This window comes from Lissotriton helveticus, chromosome 9 (genome assembly GCF_964261635.1).
Source record: "Lissotriton helveticus chromosome 9, aLisHel1.1, whole genome shotgun sequence".
In the NCBI taxonomy this organism is placed as follows: Eukaryota; Metazoa; Chordata; class Amphibia; order Caudata; family Salamandridae; genus Lissotriton; species Lissotriton helveticus.
Genome location: NC_136070.1, coordinates 24340542 through 24358059, shown reverse-complemented (window position 1 = coordinate 24358059; position 17518 = coordinate 24340542). Strand labels below are relative to the sequence as shown.

Here is a 17518-nt window from a genome sequence, read left to right as displayed (position 1 = left end):
TAAGGTTAAAATTAAATTGTATATTTCAGGCTGCAGAGGATCCACTGACCTGACAGATCTCAAACTGAGATCTGATTGGCTGTCACCACATCAACCAAGTAGTGGTGGCAGCCATCTTAGGGCTCGGCCCGAGTCCTAACAAAAATGCCAAAAAAAAGACATGCAGCCAGGATTGGGATACCTTGTTCCCCTATCCCAGATGGAGCATGGATGGGTCCAATACGTATATATTTTTTATATTTTGCTGCAAATTTGAAGAGGATTTGTGAATCTGCTGTAAACATTTTTAAAAAGCCCATGCGGTGACCCAGGGCCTGAGGGGTGGGGGGTGTATACGTTAGGGGGAGGAGGCCGCATGGTTCCCCCCCACATGCCAGCAAGAGGCCCATGGGACACCAGTTCCCCAGGGTCAACACCTCATTGAAGGGGAGGTGCTATGAAGCCCCCTCCCTGATACTAAAAAGCCACAGTATCCCCTGGGTTTGTAAAAAACAAATTATGGGAAAGGGCACGCAGCCCCCCTCCCTGAGCTAGGAGAGGTCCCAGGGACCATTTTATTTTGGGGGCTGCAGGGAGTGCTCCAGCACCCTCAGCAACACTAGAAAAAAACCAGCAAGTTTCCTGGGTCTTTGAAACCATAACTCCCGGAGAACGCATCATATATTTAATAGCATTTCCCAGGCTTGAGCGTTTGCTCTACACCCAAGTAATAAACATCAACCAATGCCAGGGGGGATCCTGGCTGGTGGCCATTGGCAACCTCATCTAGGTGAGCAATCCACTAGCTGTCTGCTTCACTGATGAATAATGTTTAGACACTATGCACCTCTCACTAGCTCCAGCAATGTAGAGGCATGTGGTTGGTCACTTTCTGCATGACCGAGTTATCTATGGTACACAAGGATTGGCCACTTTGTTTTCTTCCTTTGACTTCCTTCCTCCACCCTCCCCCTTCTTTATTTCCTTCCTATCTCAGGCATGAGTTTGAATGTCCTGATGATGACCCATTATTCTAATATGGATCGAAACGTCATCAACTTTGACACACTGACCCTTTTTACTCTGTAAAAGTTATTGTAGGAGCAAAAATACCTTGTTTTGTACATTTTGTGACTTAATATCTTTACAATTTCCGTCAAATATTACTGCCTGAGTCACTGTCCTCAATCGTTGTGTGCCCAGGGTGGGTTCTACCCACTCCAAGTCTTTTAACTTCTTCGGTGCTCAGGACAGCCCCCGGCCATCCGACCTCATGGTGGGCATGTGCTAAGGACTGCCGGGGGCCGTCTGAATCCCGCCCACTTATTAATTCTCACGCACAGCGCCAAAGGGGTTAATTGTATTTATGAATAAATGTATCTTTTAATTTTGTCATTTGAACAAGTCATCTGGGTATTCTTTTGTTTCGCCAGTACACGAGTTGCTATGTGACCTTTCTAGAGACCCTTGTATCCATTACAGACGCAGCCATTCTATGAAGTAATCACGTACCCTTTACTGGTAGAGGTGGCTCCTGATTGGGCGAGCACGGTTAGAGACACGATGAAACCAAACAATATGATGAAAGTTACACAAAAGGAGGGGTGGATGCACAGCAGGGGTCTTCCTCGTACCACTAACGTGTCCATGGAAGGAGGCCTGACTTTTAGCACCATGGGCGGTCGTGTGCAATGCTTGTTATACAAATGCGACTGTTCGGGTGAATTATCTCAGCCATGTTGGGACTCAGGACACAGAATTTCCACCCTGACCCACCCCCAGCTCCTCAGCCACTCCCAGCCTGCCTGCGGCTTTCTGCCTTTCCACACTGGCCCACTCCAGACCCAGTGGTGGCTGGTAGGGAATGGAGGTGGCTGCATCTCTCATCCACTTCTCAGCTCCAGAAGAAGCTACAGGAAGCACCCAGCCCACAGGCTACCCCTAGCCAATCCCAACGCTGCATTGTGATTGGTCTGAGCGCTGTTAATCGGTGCTCAGATCGCGACTGTGAACCTGTGCATATCCCCCTCCAGGTTGTCCATTACAGTCTGGTGGGTAATATGCAAGTTGTACATGACTGCTTGGCAAGCCGAAAACGGCCAATCGGTCATGCGCACTTAGCACACAGGCCTCTCCTCCTCCCACCCTGAGCCCCCAGACCCACCCCGCCCGCAGCATCCAAAAATAAAACGATAATAACCTTGTTATTATCCTTTTCTTTTCCCCTTTTCACTGCTCTATTAGCAGTGGGGTGACGCTTCTCCGCCTTTGCGTAGGAGCCGCCACTCTCAGCTACCCCGCTCCACCCGGCCAGCTCCTGCTTTCACCATCTTGTGTCTCAGGCCACAGGGAGCAGGGACGAGGGGTGCAGGGGTGGGGGGTGCAGCCGGTACGAGGGGTGCATTCATCTCGGAATCAGGAGGACGAGGCGAGGCTCGCGGAGCCACCATCACCCCAAAAGGCAGGCATGAACCCCTGGATTTGCAGGCTTTGCCCGAGAAGGCTTGCTCCCCAGGAATTGCGCGCGGCTCTGAGTCCCTCGGGCCACTGATCCGGGCCCGCGCTCAGGACGGGCTAAGCCTCGGCTCTAGGCCTCAGTGTCCGACGGAAGCTCGGGCCACTGGCCAGGCCGCCATCTGAAGGCTGAGCCGACACTGATTGAACAGGAGAAGGGCCCTTGGCTTAGGAAGGGCCCCCGGGACTGCGCAGCGCTCTAAAGCCGTCAGCTGCCTGGAGAGGCTGCCATTGGCTGAGTGATACCAAAGGGGATGATGGACGGAGCGCTTGAGCAAATCAAACACTCACCCCCAGTCAACTGATCTGGGTTTAATCCATCACCATTCTTTAGTTCACTCAGCCACCCCAGTTCAGACATGGCTATATGCAAATCAGTCTGACCCTGTGCCTTGTGGGAACAGTCCAGCCCAAACTGCCAAGCCATGTCTTCCCTGGACCGGAAACAAGCATGCTGGGACCGGTTTCGGATTCATAATCCTCATCAGCCAGGCTATCTTGAATCCAGTGGCAAAGTGAGCAAGGGACCCACGTCTGAGCATGCCCTGCCACACTTAGGGCGAACAAAGCGATACCAAAGGGGATGGGCAGAGCAAGAGGCAGAGAAAGGCAGAGAAAAGCAATGCGCGTGCACACGTATGAACGTGCAGGCTGCCACAGCACACGTTCACATGCAAAGCACACATACATGCACCACGTGCAAGCTCCAGGAACCATGCGTAAACACCAGCAGGTCCAACGGACGACCAGACAGACACACAGACACATCACGTCTGTGTACAGGCCAACGTACCTACCTCCCCCATACACAAAGACAAATAGACACACAGACAGACCTATGCACTCATGCACACGTTAATAGGCTCCTGAAGACAGACCAACAGACATACAGACACATGCACTCATGCAGACAGGACAACAGACTCCCACAGACAGACATACAGACACATGCACTCAGACACACGACAACAAGGTCAGTGAGACTAACAGACACATGCACTCATGCGTGCAGACCCATACAGGTTACATGCACATCAACATACAGACACCCGTGCCCCGGCCACACACAGAGGAAATAGGTGCATCCAGCCATACATGTAGTCACAGACAACACATACCTGCAGAGATGAAAGACAGAGGGACAGACAGGCACAGATGGATACTGTATGTCATGCTCAGTGCTAGGATCGTGCAGATGTCATGCCCGCCACGTGCCCACTAAATCTTCTGTCCCACTGCAGAGAAATCACGTTTGGGTTTAAGAACGGAGGGGGGGATGGGGGGGATGACGAAGCTCGTTAAGCCCTTGGAATAAAATCACTTTATTTGGTGGTGGAATAAGTCGGTCCATGAGCCCATCCACTCCTTGGCCTCTCTCTGAATTGAGTACATGTAGTTTACAAGTCAGTGTACTCTGCATGCTAACTCTACTCTCCTGGCCTCGTTGGGACACCATGTAGTGCACAATCTCACTACTTACAGCTCTGTAACCCTGTTAGAATGAGCTGTGAGTACTCACTACTTTTTAACCATACCCAGGGTTTATTTAACCAACTACTTTGTTTGGACTTAAAAGTCACTGTTAACACATTATTTATTTATTTTAAATAGAGTGATTAAAACATGGTGCTTGGCATACATGGAGGGACCTGGCAACTTTACGCCCCCGCAGGCCTGAAGTTTGCAATAAATTTACCAGATGCATTCTTTTCAGAAAACATGCATTTTGTATTCATGACATTTGAATGCTGCGTGCTCTCGTGTCCTTGATTTGAAAGAATACAGACTTGGTTCTCATTAGCAGTTTGCAACAGAGAAAATGAAACAAGCAAGCATTTTGATTAACCAGTGTTCACATTTTTTGGCAGTAGTAAAGGGCCCTTAGTAGCAAATTGTCGTAATGGCGCACCTAGGACTTGGCCCTTTTTGCCTGGTCATCCCAGAACATTTTGCCTTCCTCCGGTATTTTTTTCTGACCTGTTGTTAGTGGTTTTAGGACTATAGGCACTTTATCACTGTTGTCCAGTGCTAAAGTGCGTGTGCTCTCTGTGGTAAACTTGGTAAGATTGGTCTACACCTGTTTGGCATATTTAATTTTCCAATCAGTCACTTGTAAAGTGGTATCTCATATACATACCCAGGGCCAGTAAATGAAATGCTACTGGTGGGCTTGCAGCGATGCTTGTGCCACCCACCAAAGTAGCCTTTCAAACCTGTCTCAGGCCTCTGCCACTGCAGGGCCTGCGCACGCAGTTTACTGCCGTTGTGACGTGGCACATAAATTGGGTGCCACGTCTGTGACTCCCCTTTTACTACATACCAGTCAGCTCTAAGGTAGGGCCTAGCTAGCCCTATGGGCAGGGTGCTGTGTAGGCAAAAGGTAGGACATGTGCCTTAATTGTGTGGCATGTCCTGGTAGTGACACACAGCCTATTGGTTTCTCACTGCTGTGAGGCTGCCTTCTTAAAGGAATGCATTTGGGATTCCCTGATGTATGTTTCTGTGGTAATTTCTGACATGAGAGGAGTAGCGTAATCAAGTTTGGTATGTTTGGAATAGTGGTGATAAATGCTGCGTACTGGTGTTCACAGATGTATTTTTACTTTTTTTGAAATGCCACTTTTAGAAGTGATTATAGAAGACGGTGTGCCAGCAAGGGAATTTGTTTTATCTGAATCACTCACAGATTATAGACATATAAGTTAATCAATTCTTGTTCTCTATCCAACCCAAATGGTATCTGTTTGCTATTATTTGAGTCTCACTATTCAAGACGAACAAACAAATCAATAAAATGAAAGAAATTGCTACACGGGAAGTTGATTTTATGAAAAAATTGATTTTTTTAATGTATTTTGAAGGGTACAGTTAAATAATTAAAATTAAATATACTAAATATTTGAAATGAACAGGAATCAAATCAATCACTCCATTAATCCATCTGAACTGAAGTCCAGTCCTGCATAGTTATCATCAACGACTCTTATGTTACACAGAAGAAATGACGTTGCGTAGATTAAATCAAAACGAAAAGGATCTGGACAATTTGGTCGACCTTTCGGTCTTATAGTTGTTGACTCCTTAATACCATCTTCAGGACATTCAATAATTGCATAGAAATGTGACCCCCTGGAAAAGATACAATGTTGACGATGTTATCCTTTACATAATAATTTATACATAAAAATTTTAATAATAGCCTGTGTGCAAAACAGAAATCTGACTCATATGGAGTCTTGAGATATCTATTACTACATAGATGATGCTTAGTATCAACTATCTATATCTAGAATGTTTGAACCACAGTATCCAATGGATTCTTATTAAAACCATCTTCTATTCAGAATGGGTTTTGTGATATCACAAACAAACTTTATTGATTTATGCAAACTTCATTCTAACATTTTCTTTTGTTACACCAAATTTCCTGAAAGATTAAAGCAAATGATGAACCTAAATTTCCCTAATTGGACTTAGTTCCTTTCATCATTAGACATTTAAATGTATTATCTCAGACTGTTTACCTGGAAAATTCTCTATGGTGTTACCAACTCGTAACGAGTGTGCCTCTGTCTTCACGATTCTTAGATCTAAAAAGGCAGTAATTCAGGAACATTACTTAAAAGAATAAACTACCTTCTTGTCATATGGAAGATCGAGGGAAATTCTTTTCCTACACTCCATCATGTAGCCAAATTTTGATAGATGAATTAGTTACCTGTTTTGTCTATTTAATTTCTTAGAACCTGAGAGACAAGAATAAGTGTCCTTGTAGTATTGACTGTAACTTACTGCTATATTTTTTAAAGAGAAACTTTTTCTTCTTTAAGGGCTGCTAAATATCTGTAACTGCCGGCTACATTTAGTTGGTTGCTTTCTATTTAATTAAAAAAACACCCTTTTTACACCTTTTGTTGGATTTGCGAAAATGGCGCTAGGCGTATTCCCGGATGTCCAAAGATGACCGCTGTTACTTGATTGTATAACAAAAGCGCATGTTATTTGGCAATTACATGAATTTAATATCGTCAGTCTTTTGTATCCACCTTTACTTTCCTTTAACGGGGATATAAAGTCTGGCGTTTTTCAAAGTTAAGCGTGCTGGAGAATGCAATAATGCAGTCAGTCTTTTGTATCCACCGTTACTTTCCTTAAATAGTATCAATAGACGAAGATGCAAAGTCTGGCGTTTTTCAAAGTTAGGTATGCTCGAGAATATAATAATCTAATCTGACCACAGAGCATAGTGCTCTACAATTTCATAACGGTTTTTTAAATCCACCTTGATTATCCTTTGTAGTATCGAAGACAGGATTATACGAAGTCTCCCGTTTTAAAAAAAAGATTATTACGGCGCCTTAAAGAGTAGGTTTAACTGCAGATATGACTGCTTACAACAGCTTATCTACTTTTCTGCAATTTATTTTAAACTAGGCGGCGGTTATCTAACAAATACAATAACCGACCTTATCCAGTTTATCAGGTTTTACCGGTTACTTCCTTGCTGTATCTTGACTCACAGCAAAGCCAACTCTCTCGAACCCGACGTGGTCTCGCGAGATTAACTGTTCCCTTTCTATTTGAATAGTATTTATAGCTGCGTATGGAGAATGATTCTCAAGAGGAACATTGTGTCATGGGCGGCCATCTTGAGATGGCTAAAAACCTTATTAGAGATTATTAATTCTTTGGTAAACGGATTAAGGCGTCAATTTCAAAGGATCGTTCCTACATTGTTTCTTTTTCCATTTTATAATGCTCTGCAATATTGCCTAATTTTTTGTCGAATTTTATTCGGCAATACATCCGAATAAGCATATACTGCTGATCATTACGATTAAATTTAGGGTCGTTTTAAACTTGCGTCTTTCAAAATAGAAGGCCTGATGTTTTTATTAGAAACTTAGTGATATTACCTCATCTGGTCTGTCTTTACTGTCGCTTTGTTATAGCGCTCACATTTTAAGCTAGTTTCGACATTATTTCCGTATATAAAACAAACACAGTAATTAAGCTTAAAAAACTTTTAACATACTCATGGAAAAATAGTAACTGGTGTTTGATGTACAAACTTATACTTGGCTGATAAGACTTTGTGCATTTTGACTGTTCAACACTGTTCAGATACAAGAGACTTTATCAATTCTACACTGTTTTATCAAAACAGTGCTGTAACATGGTGTTAAATGTACAAACTTGTATCATACTTGGCTGCTAAGACTTTGTGCATTATGATAATTCAACATCATTCAAATACATAAAGCTTTATCAATTCATCGCTGCATTCTCTAACCAATTCTGTGGCATGACACTCTCACAGTTCTTAGTACATTGGAAAAAATAACTTTATCCAGTCATATCGAAACTTGACTGTCACTTGTAAGTGTGCTCACAGCCTAACTTAAGTCTACGTCCATTACTGTTCAATAGTGCCATGTATACCACACTCTGCTCCTGCAGATGATATCTTATAGATATAATTGAGTGACCGCTACATATTAATGTTATTGCTCTTTCCCGAATCGATTAAATGGTTTGAACTCATGATATAGGTTTTTGAACTATTGTTCAGGTAAGGCAGGCCAGTGCACGCCACTCTGTGGCTGAATTTAGTCCATTTTTGATGCTGTTGGCAATATCTATCCAACGGTTCTCCTTGAGGGTCAATGCCTTCTCTACATGTTTCTGTCTGATGGTTGGTTTCACCAGTTCTATTACCCACCATTGCATTTGTTTCTCTGTATGTTTAAACTTTAAATAGTGTTCCACCAATGGTGCGTTTTCAACCTTGCAACGTATGCGCGATTGGTGTTGTAATATACACTGCTTAACCATTTGTGGGCATTTCTGTCTGCTATGTGCCTTTGTGCCTGCCTGTTGTGTGCTGACTGTCCGGCCTTAGAGTGAGAGGGGCTGAGGAGGTGCAGTAGCTCCAGAGGGTCTGGGTGAGTCAGTGATAGGCTGAATAGGCCTGATCTGCATTTGGAGTAGTGGGAGGAGTAGCACCTGAACCTGAATAGGGCTTTACCTACCTTCCACAATGATGGCTCCGCCCCCCTGTGGTGTGTCTGGGGTCAGGGCCTACACAAGCAGTGGGGATTGTTGCGCACTTGAAAGGATGGGTGTAAGTGCCCCCAGAACTGGTTTGAGTTGGGCACACAGCCCTGTGCCAGGGGGAAAAACAAAGACACGTGGTGGTATAAATATTGGGGCTGTGACCCCCTGTCTGCTGAACTGATCGGACTTGGAACAGGAGATACTGCCTGGAGGTACCACCGTGGGACCCAGCTGCTGTCTTCTGCTGGCAGGCCCTACGTGCTGACCTGCCTGTGCCCAGCCCTGCCCTACGGGAATTTTGAGACTTAGCCCGGGGCAGAGTGCTCTATTGTACTTGCCCTGGACTCGGGCTTGGAGCGCTGCAGGGTTCTAATGTGTTGAGCCCCTGGCGTGGGCTCATGCCGCAGCAGCGCCTGGTGAGCACTGGGCTTTACATTCTGCCCTGGAGCATGAGGAGCACTTTGTCCTGGCTGTGCCCCTCAGTGCTGTGCCGCACACCAGAAGTTGTTTAATGATATTTTCCGAGCTCGAGAAGAGGGCTCCAACTTCGCTCGTAACGAGCGCCGTGGCCAGGAAGCCGCTGGAAGTCAGGCAGCATTCGGGCCTGGTTGTGGGCGGGGCCCACGGCCTTGATCAGAAACAAGCCAGGAACAGCAGCCGGAAGCCAGGCAAAGGCTAAGCCTGGCTGTGGGCGGGGCTCCTGTGAGGAAAGGGAGAGCCCCGCGTGTTGCCAAGTTGGAATTAGGCGGGGCTGAGCGGGAACACGTTCCCCAGAGAAGAAGCCAGCGGAGCCGACGGAGAGTCCGCTCCGTGTCTTGCCCCTTCCGGCTCAACTGAGGGTAGATACATCGCTTTGTGGCTTTCCGGCCTGAGTGGGCCCGACCGGAGTCTTCCACTGACTGGCCAGTGAGGTGATGCGCAAGGACGGCAACGGGTGTGGCGGGTCACTCCCACTGAGAAGTTACAGGCGAAAGACCCACCCCTGGCTAGTCCCTCGCCCCTGGTTATTTGCCCTTCACCCCTGGCTAGTCCCTCGCCTCTGGACCCTCACCCCTGGTTCTTTGCCCTTCACCCCTGGCTAGTCCCTCACCCCTGGTTCTTTGCCCTTCACCCCTGGCTAGTCCCTCACCCCTGGTACCTCGCCCCTGGTTATTTGCCCATCACCCCATGCTGGTGCCTCATCCCTGGTTCTTTGTCCTTCATTCCTGGCTCGACCCTCACCCCTGGTTCTTTCCGTCTCACCCCTGGCTGGTGCCTCGCCCCTGACGGGTCCCTCACCCCTTGTTCTTTGCCCCTCACCCCTTGTTCTTTGCCCCTCACCCCTGGTTCTTTGTTCTTCAGCCCTGGTTCTTTGCCCCTCATCCCTGGTTCGTTGCTTCTCAGCCCAGGCTGGTGCCTCGCCCCTAGTCACTCACCCCTGCTTCTTTGTTCTACACCCCTGGCTGGCCCCTCACCCCTGGTATTTTACCCCACGCCCCTAGTTCTTTGCCCCTCACCCATGGTTGTTTGTTATTCACCCCTGGCTGGCCCCTCACCCCTGGTATTTTGCCTCGACCCCTGGTTCTTTGCCCCTCACCCATGGTTCTTTGTTATTCACCCCTGGCTGGCTCCTCACCCCTGTCCCCTAACCCCTGGTATTTTGCCCCGCACCGCTGGTTCTTTGCCCCTCACCCCTTGTTCTTTGCCCCTCACCCCTTGTTCTTTGCCCCTCACCCCTGGTTCTTTGCCCCTCATCCCTGGTTCGTTGCTTCTCAGCCCAGGCTGGTGCCTCGCCCCTAGTCACTCACCCCTGCTTCTTTGTTCTACACCCCTGGCTGGCCCCTCACCCCTGGTATTTTACCCCACGCCCCTAGTTCTTTGCCCCTCACCCATGGTTGTTTGTTATTCACCCCTGGCTGGCCCCTCACCCCTGGTATTTTGCCTCGACCCCTGGTTCTTTGCCCCTCATCCATGGTTCTTTGTTATTCACCCCTGGCTGGCTCCTCACCCCTGTCCCCTAACCCCTGGTATTTTGCCCCGCACCGCTGGTTCTTTGCCCCTCACCCCTTGTTCTTTGCCCCTCACCCCTGGTTCTTTGCCCCTCATCTGGTTCTTTGCCCCTCACCCCTGGTTTTTTGCCCCTCACCCCTGGTTATCTGCCCCTCACCCCTGGTTCTCTGCCCCTCACCCCTGGTTTCTGCCCCTCACCCCTGGTACTCTGCCCCTCACCCTTGGTTTCTGCCTTGCCTGATTGCCCCCTCGGGGGGAGCAGACATACCTGGGATGCGCCTCGAAAGGACACGTCTCCACCGTCACGTGACCCACATTAAAAATGAAATGGCTTCGGCTAATCATCGCTCCACGAAATACTGTGATTTATGCTCCGCCACAGACGGTGAGCGCGTTGAAATGTTTCCACCTCGGAAGTTGGCGGCTGGATTTGCATTTTTATTAATTCATAAATATAAATTAACGCTGTGTGCGTCCTGTGCGCGCGCTCTCCACCAACTGTTTGTTTCCGACTTGAAGCTTCCTCTAAGTCAGGCCCGACAGGAGCTCGACCCCTGGTCTGACAGGCACCTGCATCCTGGCCCGATAGGAGCTCGCCCCCGGGCCCGACAGGAGCTCGCCCCCTGGCCCGACAGGAGCTCGACCCCTGGTCTGACAGGCACCTGCATCCTGGCCCGACAGGAGCTCGACCCCTGGTCTGACAGGCACCTCCATCCTGGCCCGACAGGAGCTCGCCCCCTGGCCCGACAGTAGCTCGCCCCCTGGCTAGACAGGAGCTCGCCCCCGGGCCCGACAGGAGCTCGCCCCCTGGCCCGACAGGAGCTCGTTTCCTGGCCCGACAGGAGCTCCCCCCCTGGCCCGACAGGAGCTCGCCCCCTGGTCTGACAGGAGCTCGCCCCCTGGCCCGACAGGAGCTCACCCCCTGGCCCGACAGGAGCTCGCTCCCTGGCCCGACAGGAGCTCGCCTCCTGGTCTGACAGGAGCTCGCCTCCTGGTCTGACAGGAGCTCGCCCCCTGGTCTGACAGGCACCTGCATCCTGGCCCGACAGGAGCTCGCCCCCTGGCCCGACAGTAGCTCGCCCACTGGCCAGACAGGAGCTCGCCCCCGGGCCCGACAGGAGCTCGCCCCCTGGCCCGACAGGAGCTCGCTCCCTGGCCCGACAGGAGCTCCCCCCCTGGCCCGACAGGAGCTCGCCCCCTGGTCTGACAGGAGCTCGCCCCCTGGCCCGACAGGAGCTCACCCCCTGGCCCGACAGGAGCTCGCTCCCTGGCCCGACAAGAGCTCCCCCCCTGGCCCGACAGGAGCTCGCCTCCTGGTCTGACAGGAGCTCGCCCCCTGGCCCGACAGGAGCTCGCCCCCTGGCCTGACAGGAGCTTGCCCCCGGGCCAGACAGGAATCGCCACCTGGCCTGACAGGAGCTCGCCCCTTGGCCCGACGGGAGCTCGCCCCCTGGCCCGACAGGAGCTGGCCCCCTGGCCCGACAGGAGCTCGCCCCCTGGCCTGACAGGAGCTCACCCCCTGGCTCAACAGGAGCTCGCCCCCTGGCCTGACAGGAGCTCGCCCCCTGCCCCGACAGGAGCCTCCACCCTGGCCCGACAGGAGCCAGCACCCTGGCCTGACAGGAGCTCACCCCCTGGTCTGACAGGAGCTCGACCCCTGGTCTGACAGGAGCTCGCCCCCTGGCCCGACAGGAGCTCACCCCCTGGTCTGACAGGAGCTCGACACCTGGCCCGACAGGAGCTCGCCCCCTGGCCCGACAGGAGCTCGCCCCCTGGCCTGACAGGAGCTCGCCCCCTGGCCTGACAGGAGCTTGCCCCTTGTCCCGACAGGAGCTCGCCCCCTGGCCCGACAGGAGCTCGCCCCCTGGCCCGACAGGAGCTCGCCCCCTGGCCCGACAGGAGCTCACAATGAAGAACCGGGTTATTTAAGACCCGGCGGCGTCAGGGGTCACGCCCAAAGTCTCCGGGTATCACCTGTCTTCAAACACAGAGACACGGAAACTTCTTGGTGACGTCAAAGATCGAATTTATTGGCTGTCCTAGAAGTCAACACGGTATGAGTTCTCAGGAGACTGCTCCATTTTACAAAGCAAGTCATCCCTTTTATGCCAAAAATCTCATTCCAGGCAAATACCTTACATTTACAATCTGTCCAATCACATGTATCCAGATCAGAGGTATCGCATGACGGTAAAACCCACTTTTCAGTTACCCAGCCCATGATCGATCATTGGTCGAACCCAACATTCTTCATCAGATAGGTCGATCGAACCCATAATAAAAACGGGCACATCCCCATCGTAAATGGACCATAAAGAAAGGAGCAGAAACAGGTGTGAGAAAGATAAGACATATTTGTGTGCAATAAAGTTTTACGATGTCCTGTGCCTTGATCCTCAATCTTGATCAGCTACTGAGAAAGGAACTGGCCTAACAAGTTTGGCTTCAGGCAAGAGGGTCCGTTCGCTCAGGTCATTCAGAAGTCAGCTAAAGTGTACGTGTGCTAAAGACTCGTTCGGCCGCAGTCATCGGCCTATGTGAGGGCAACCACAAAATGGCTGCCGTATTACAAAATGGAACCCGAGGGTTCAGAACGAATCCCTAAATGCGTAGTGAATCCATCGCTGTAACGTAACGAGAACACTCAGGCTTGCCGTACTAACTGGTTACGGTTCGCTAATATCAAATTCGTAGCAAAACCATGACCTTTATGAAACGGGTTCAGGATTAACGGAACCTCAACCCCCTGGCTCAACATGAGCTCGCCCCCTGGCCTGACAGGAGCACGCCCCCTGCCCCGACAGGAGCCTGCACCCTGGCCCGACAGGAGCCAGCACCCTGGCCTGACAGGAGCCCGCACCCTGGCCTGACAGGTGCTCGCCCCCTGGTCTGACAGGAGCTTGCACCCTGGCCCGACAGGAGCCAGCACCCTGGCCCGACAGGAGCTCACCCCCTGGCCCGACAGGAGCTCGCCCCCTGGCCCGACAGGAGCTCGCCCCCTGGCCTGACAGGCGCTCACCCCCTGGCTCGACAGGAGCTCGCCCCCTGGCCTGACAGGAGCTCGCCCCCCTGCCCCGACAGGAGCCTGACCCTGGCCCGACAGGAGCCTGCAACCTGGCCTGACAGGAGCTCGCCCCCTGGTCTGACAGGAGCCCGCACCCTGGCCCGACAGGAGCCAGCACCCTGGCCCGACAGGAGCCAGCACCCTGGCTCAACAGGAGCTCGCCCCCTGGCCTGACAGGAGCTCGCCTCCTGGCCTGACAGGAGCTCGGCCCCCCTGGCCTGTCAGGAGCTCACCCCCGGGCCTGAATGCAGCATGCACCCTGGCCCGACAGGAGCCCGTCCCCTGGCCCGACAGGAGCTCGTCCACTGGCCCAACAGGAACTAGTACCTTGGCCCAACAGGCACCTGCACCCTGGCCCAAAAGAAGCCTGCCCCTAGCCTGACAGGTGCCTGCACCCGGTCTGACAGGAGCATGCATCTTGGCCCGACAGGCTCCAGGACCTTTTCCCGACTGACGCCTGCACCCTGGCCCAACAGGAGCCGGCACCACAGGAGCCTGAACCATGGCCCAAAAGGAGCCTGCACCCTGGCCTAACAGGAGTCAGCACCCTGGCCCCATAGACACCTGCATCCTGGCCAGACAGATGCATGCATCCTGACCTGACAGGAGCCTGTACCCTGCCACAACAGGAGCTGGCAGCGTGGTCCCTCAGGAGCTGGAGGCATGGTCTATCAGGAGCCTGTACCTTGGCCCGACAGGAGCCGGAGGCATGGTCCATCAGGAGCCTGTACTCTGGCCCGACAGGAGCCCGCTCCCTGTTATCTTGAGTGTATTTGTACAGCACGCCCCTCACCCAGGCGGGCATCCTGGTGCTGAAGCAGGAACAGTCTTGGACCAGCCAGAGCCGGGGCTAAGAGAAGAGCCAGGTCTTCAGTTTCTTGTGGCATTCAAGTTATCAGTTCTGATGAACAGCCGCTCCGTGCACCGGAGGCCGCTCCGTGCACCGGAGGCCGCTCCGTGCACCGGAGGCCGCTCCGTGCACCGGAGGCTGCTCCGTGCACCGGAAGCCGCTCCGTGCACCAGAGGCCGCTCCATGCCCCTGAGGCCGCTCCGTGCACCCGAAGCCGCTCCGTGCACCCGAGGCCGCTCCGTGCACCCGAGGCCGCTCCATGCACCGGAGGCCGCTCCGTGCACCCGAGGCCGCTCCGTGCACCTGAGGCCGCTCCGTGCACCAGAGGCCGCTCCATGCCCCCGAGGCCGCTCCGTGCACCCGAAGCTGCTCCGTGCACCCGAGGCCGCTCCGTGCACCCGAGGCCGCTCCATGCACCGGAGGCCGCTCCGTGCACCCGAGGCCGCTCCGTGCACCTGAGGCAGCTCCGTGCACCAGAGGCCACTCTGTGCACCCGAGGCCGCTCCGTGCACCCGAGACCGCTCCGTGCACCTGAGCTCCTGCGGGGCTTGTGAGGCTGCTACTAGAAGCCTATTGGTCCAAGCCCTATATCTTTCTGGAGCTTCTGGGAAGGAAACACCAGCCTTTATGGCTGAACGTCTTAATAGGTCGAGTGTTCATCCTGGCATCGATGTCACTGCGTGGTGACACTCCGGGCTGTGCTGGAATCATCACTCCGGTGCATCATGGGGGTTGGTGGTTGCAGATGGTGGGGAGCAATTAGTGAGATAAAGAGGCATAAATTCTAGTGGAAAAAAGAGGTATATGGTGGAATAATTCATGCAAGGAATTTCCCTATGTAGTTTGCGGAATCAGCAACAGGCTGCCTGACCTACCCACTTCTGCCGGGATCGGGAGGGTTCCCGTCAGTCACGTTCTATCAGGTACCACACAGAGTATGTGTTCGGCTGGTTTACAGAGGTAGTTTACACCACATAACCACCCGTGTGTAGTTGTATTTGATTTTATAAGGTCCTGACGAATCGCCACCAGATCGATTGACTGCAAGGCGAGAAACACGTTAACACACAATAGAGCGCCCGACCTGAGACATAACCTCAGACATGCGCCGTTGTCTCTTTTAATCAGGATGGGAGACCTATTGATTAAAATTGTTTTCATTGGTACTTCCAAACCTTTTTTAAACTTCCTTAAGGTGACGCACCTCCACTCACTCATCTACACTGGTAAGGACCCTCGACCACACGGCACCAAACGGCAATTTGGAATAAAAGATCTCTGCCAAAGATTCCCTCATAGGGAGCCCGTTGGGTATTGCAGCGCCGACCTGATGAGGAGCAGCCCGATGATGAAGCAGGACATCCAGCCGGGTGTGTGAGGACCCCAAATTCCAAGAGAAGGAATCCCTGCCCTCTTACATCTCATGATCATGCAAAACCGGTTCCCCTAGTTTTCCCTTGTCTCGTAATTAGGAATAGCATACTTTCTGTACCTTTATTAAACAAATATGGACATATATTTCCAATAATTATTTATTAATCATTTCGTCTATGAATAGATTTTTACACACTGAAGCTTGTTTCACATTATTCTCAAATATGGCCTCTGCACATTCCACGAGCTCTTTATTCCTTCATCAGGAGTAACCCTTTCAGCACCTGTGAAAAAAAGAAATAAAACAAAACGTGTTTATGACCAAGCAAACATCTTTCTCAATTATATTCTAGTACATTACAAATAACTAAGCTGACCCATTGGGGGAATCGCAATTAATTTAAATAATAGTTGATAGATAGCCAAATCGACTGCAAACGCCCCTCCCCAATTCCTGGCCAGTATCCGAGCACCCGTTGAGCAAACTGTGTCTCGTGGGCTTCGAGGCGCTGCAGCGTCGTCTCTCGGGCCTATCAAGACAGAGAAAAGGCAATATACAAAGAGCTGGAGTTCAACTGGTGGTTACTAGGTGTCCCTCACCAGTCAAATGCAAAAGCATTGAAACAAGCTGCAGTTCCACTAGTCGTTACTAGGTGTCCCTCACGAGTCAAATGCTTGATGAAAGGGTTTCAACGCTTTTGCATTTGACTCGTGAGGGACACCTAGTAATGACGGGTTAAACTGCAGCTCTTTGTAGAATTATTTTGATATTGGATACTATAATATTCACTGCCCACTGTTAATCTCGTCCCATAATGCTTTGCAGGGCCTTTGGTTGGGATTGTTTTTTTCCCAATAACTGTGCTTGGGGTGGTCCTAAGAGGTTGGGACCACCACCGAAGTTCAACAAAATGTGCTTTTTGTTTATGCTCTTTGTGTTTAAGGCATCTGCTTGGTCCCCCCCCCCCCCCAGGTTAGGGGGGGGCAAAATCATCACCTCTCCCATTGCCTAATGGTATCATTGTAAAAGTTCACTTTTGTGAATTGGTTATCTGCTTTTAAGCACGTAAAATTGCTTTTTTCAAAGCATCTGAGGGTGTTGTTGATTTAGTTGCTATATTTGTACTGTACTATAGTATTATGCTCAGGGTTAGTAATTACATGAATTAGATAAAATGTCTGTGACATTATGCAGGAGTATGCATGGAGAGTAATTCTGCATTTAGCACTATTTTCTCACCCCAAGAATGAACCCTCACATCCAAAATGGACAAAGGATTCATTTGGTGCCTGGAAATAGTCGTAAACGTAACAAAACATGAATAGTAGCGTTACTCCCGGCATTTAGCGATTCCAAAATCCAAGCATGCATTTTGTGGAAAATAGCACTCCGCAGCGTGGGCGGCCCCTCGCGCTCGCTAGATGTGATCCCGCTATAGGATTTTTCCTCCAACTTACTCTTAATTACGCGAGCGGTTGTAATCTTTCTAATATTTGCAATTCTGCGTCAAAAAGTAGCGCACAATTACCAAAAGTACTCCAATGAATGCAGCGTAGTTAAAATGACTCCCCAGCCTATTTATAATGTCGCTTTTTGTGGTTAAACACCCCCTGGTGTAACGTCAGATTCAGTGGTAGAAGGTCTCTGTCCATGGTGTAATGTCACGTTCCCTGATGTGATGGCAAATTGT

At 50.9% G+C, this 17518-nt stretch overlaps 1 protein-coding gene and 1 long non-coding RNA gene across 2 annotated transcripts in view; one reads left to right on the top strand and one right to left on the bottom strand.

Annotated features, from left to right (window-relative positions):
- NPAS3 (neuronal PAS domain protein 3) overlaps positions 1–17518 on the top strand; it is a 1515755-nt gene that overhangs the window by 906803 nt on the left and 591434 nt on the right. The gene's annotated exons all lie outside the window — the stretch shown is intronic.
- Positions 5563–16047, bottom strand: LOC144780834 (uncharacterized). Its single transcript, XR_013600782.1, has 3 exons — positions 16024–16047; positions 6018–6083; positions 5563–5622 (listed from the first exon to the last, which is right to left on the bottom strand). It is a non-coding gene; the product is annotated as an uncharacterized LOC144780834 (long non-coding RNA).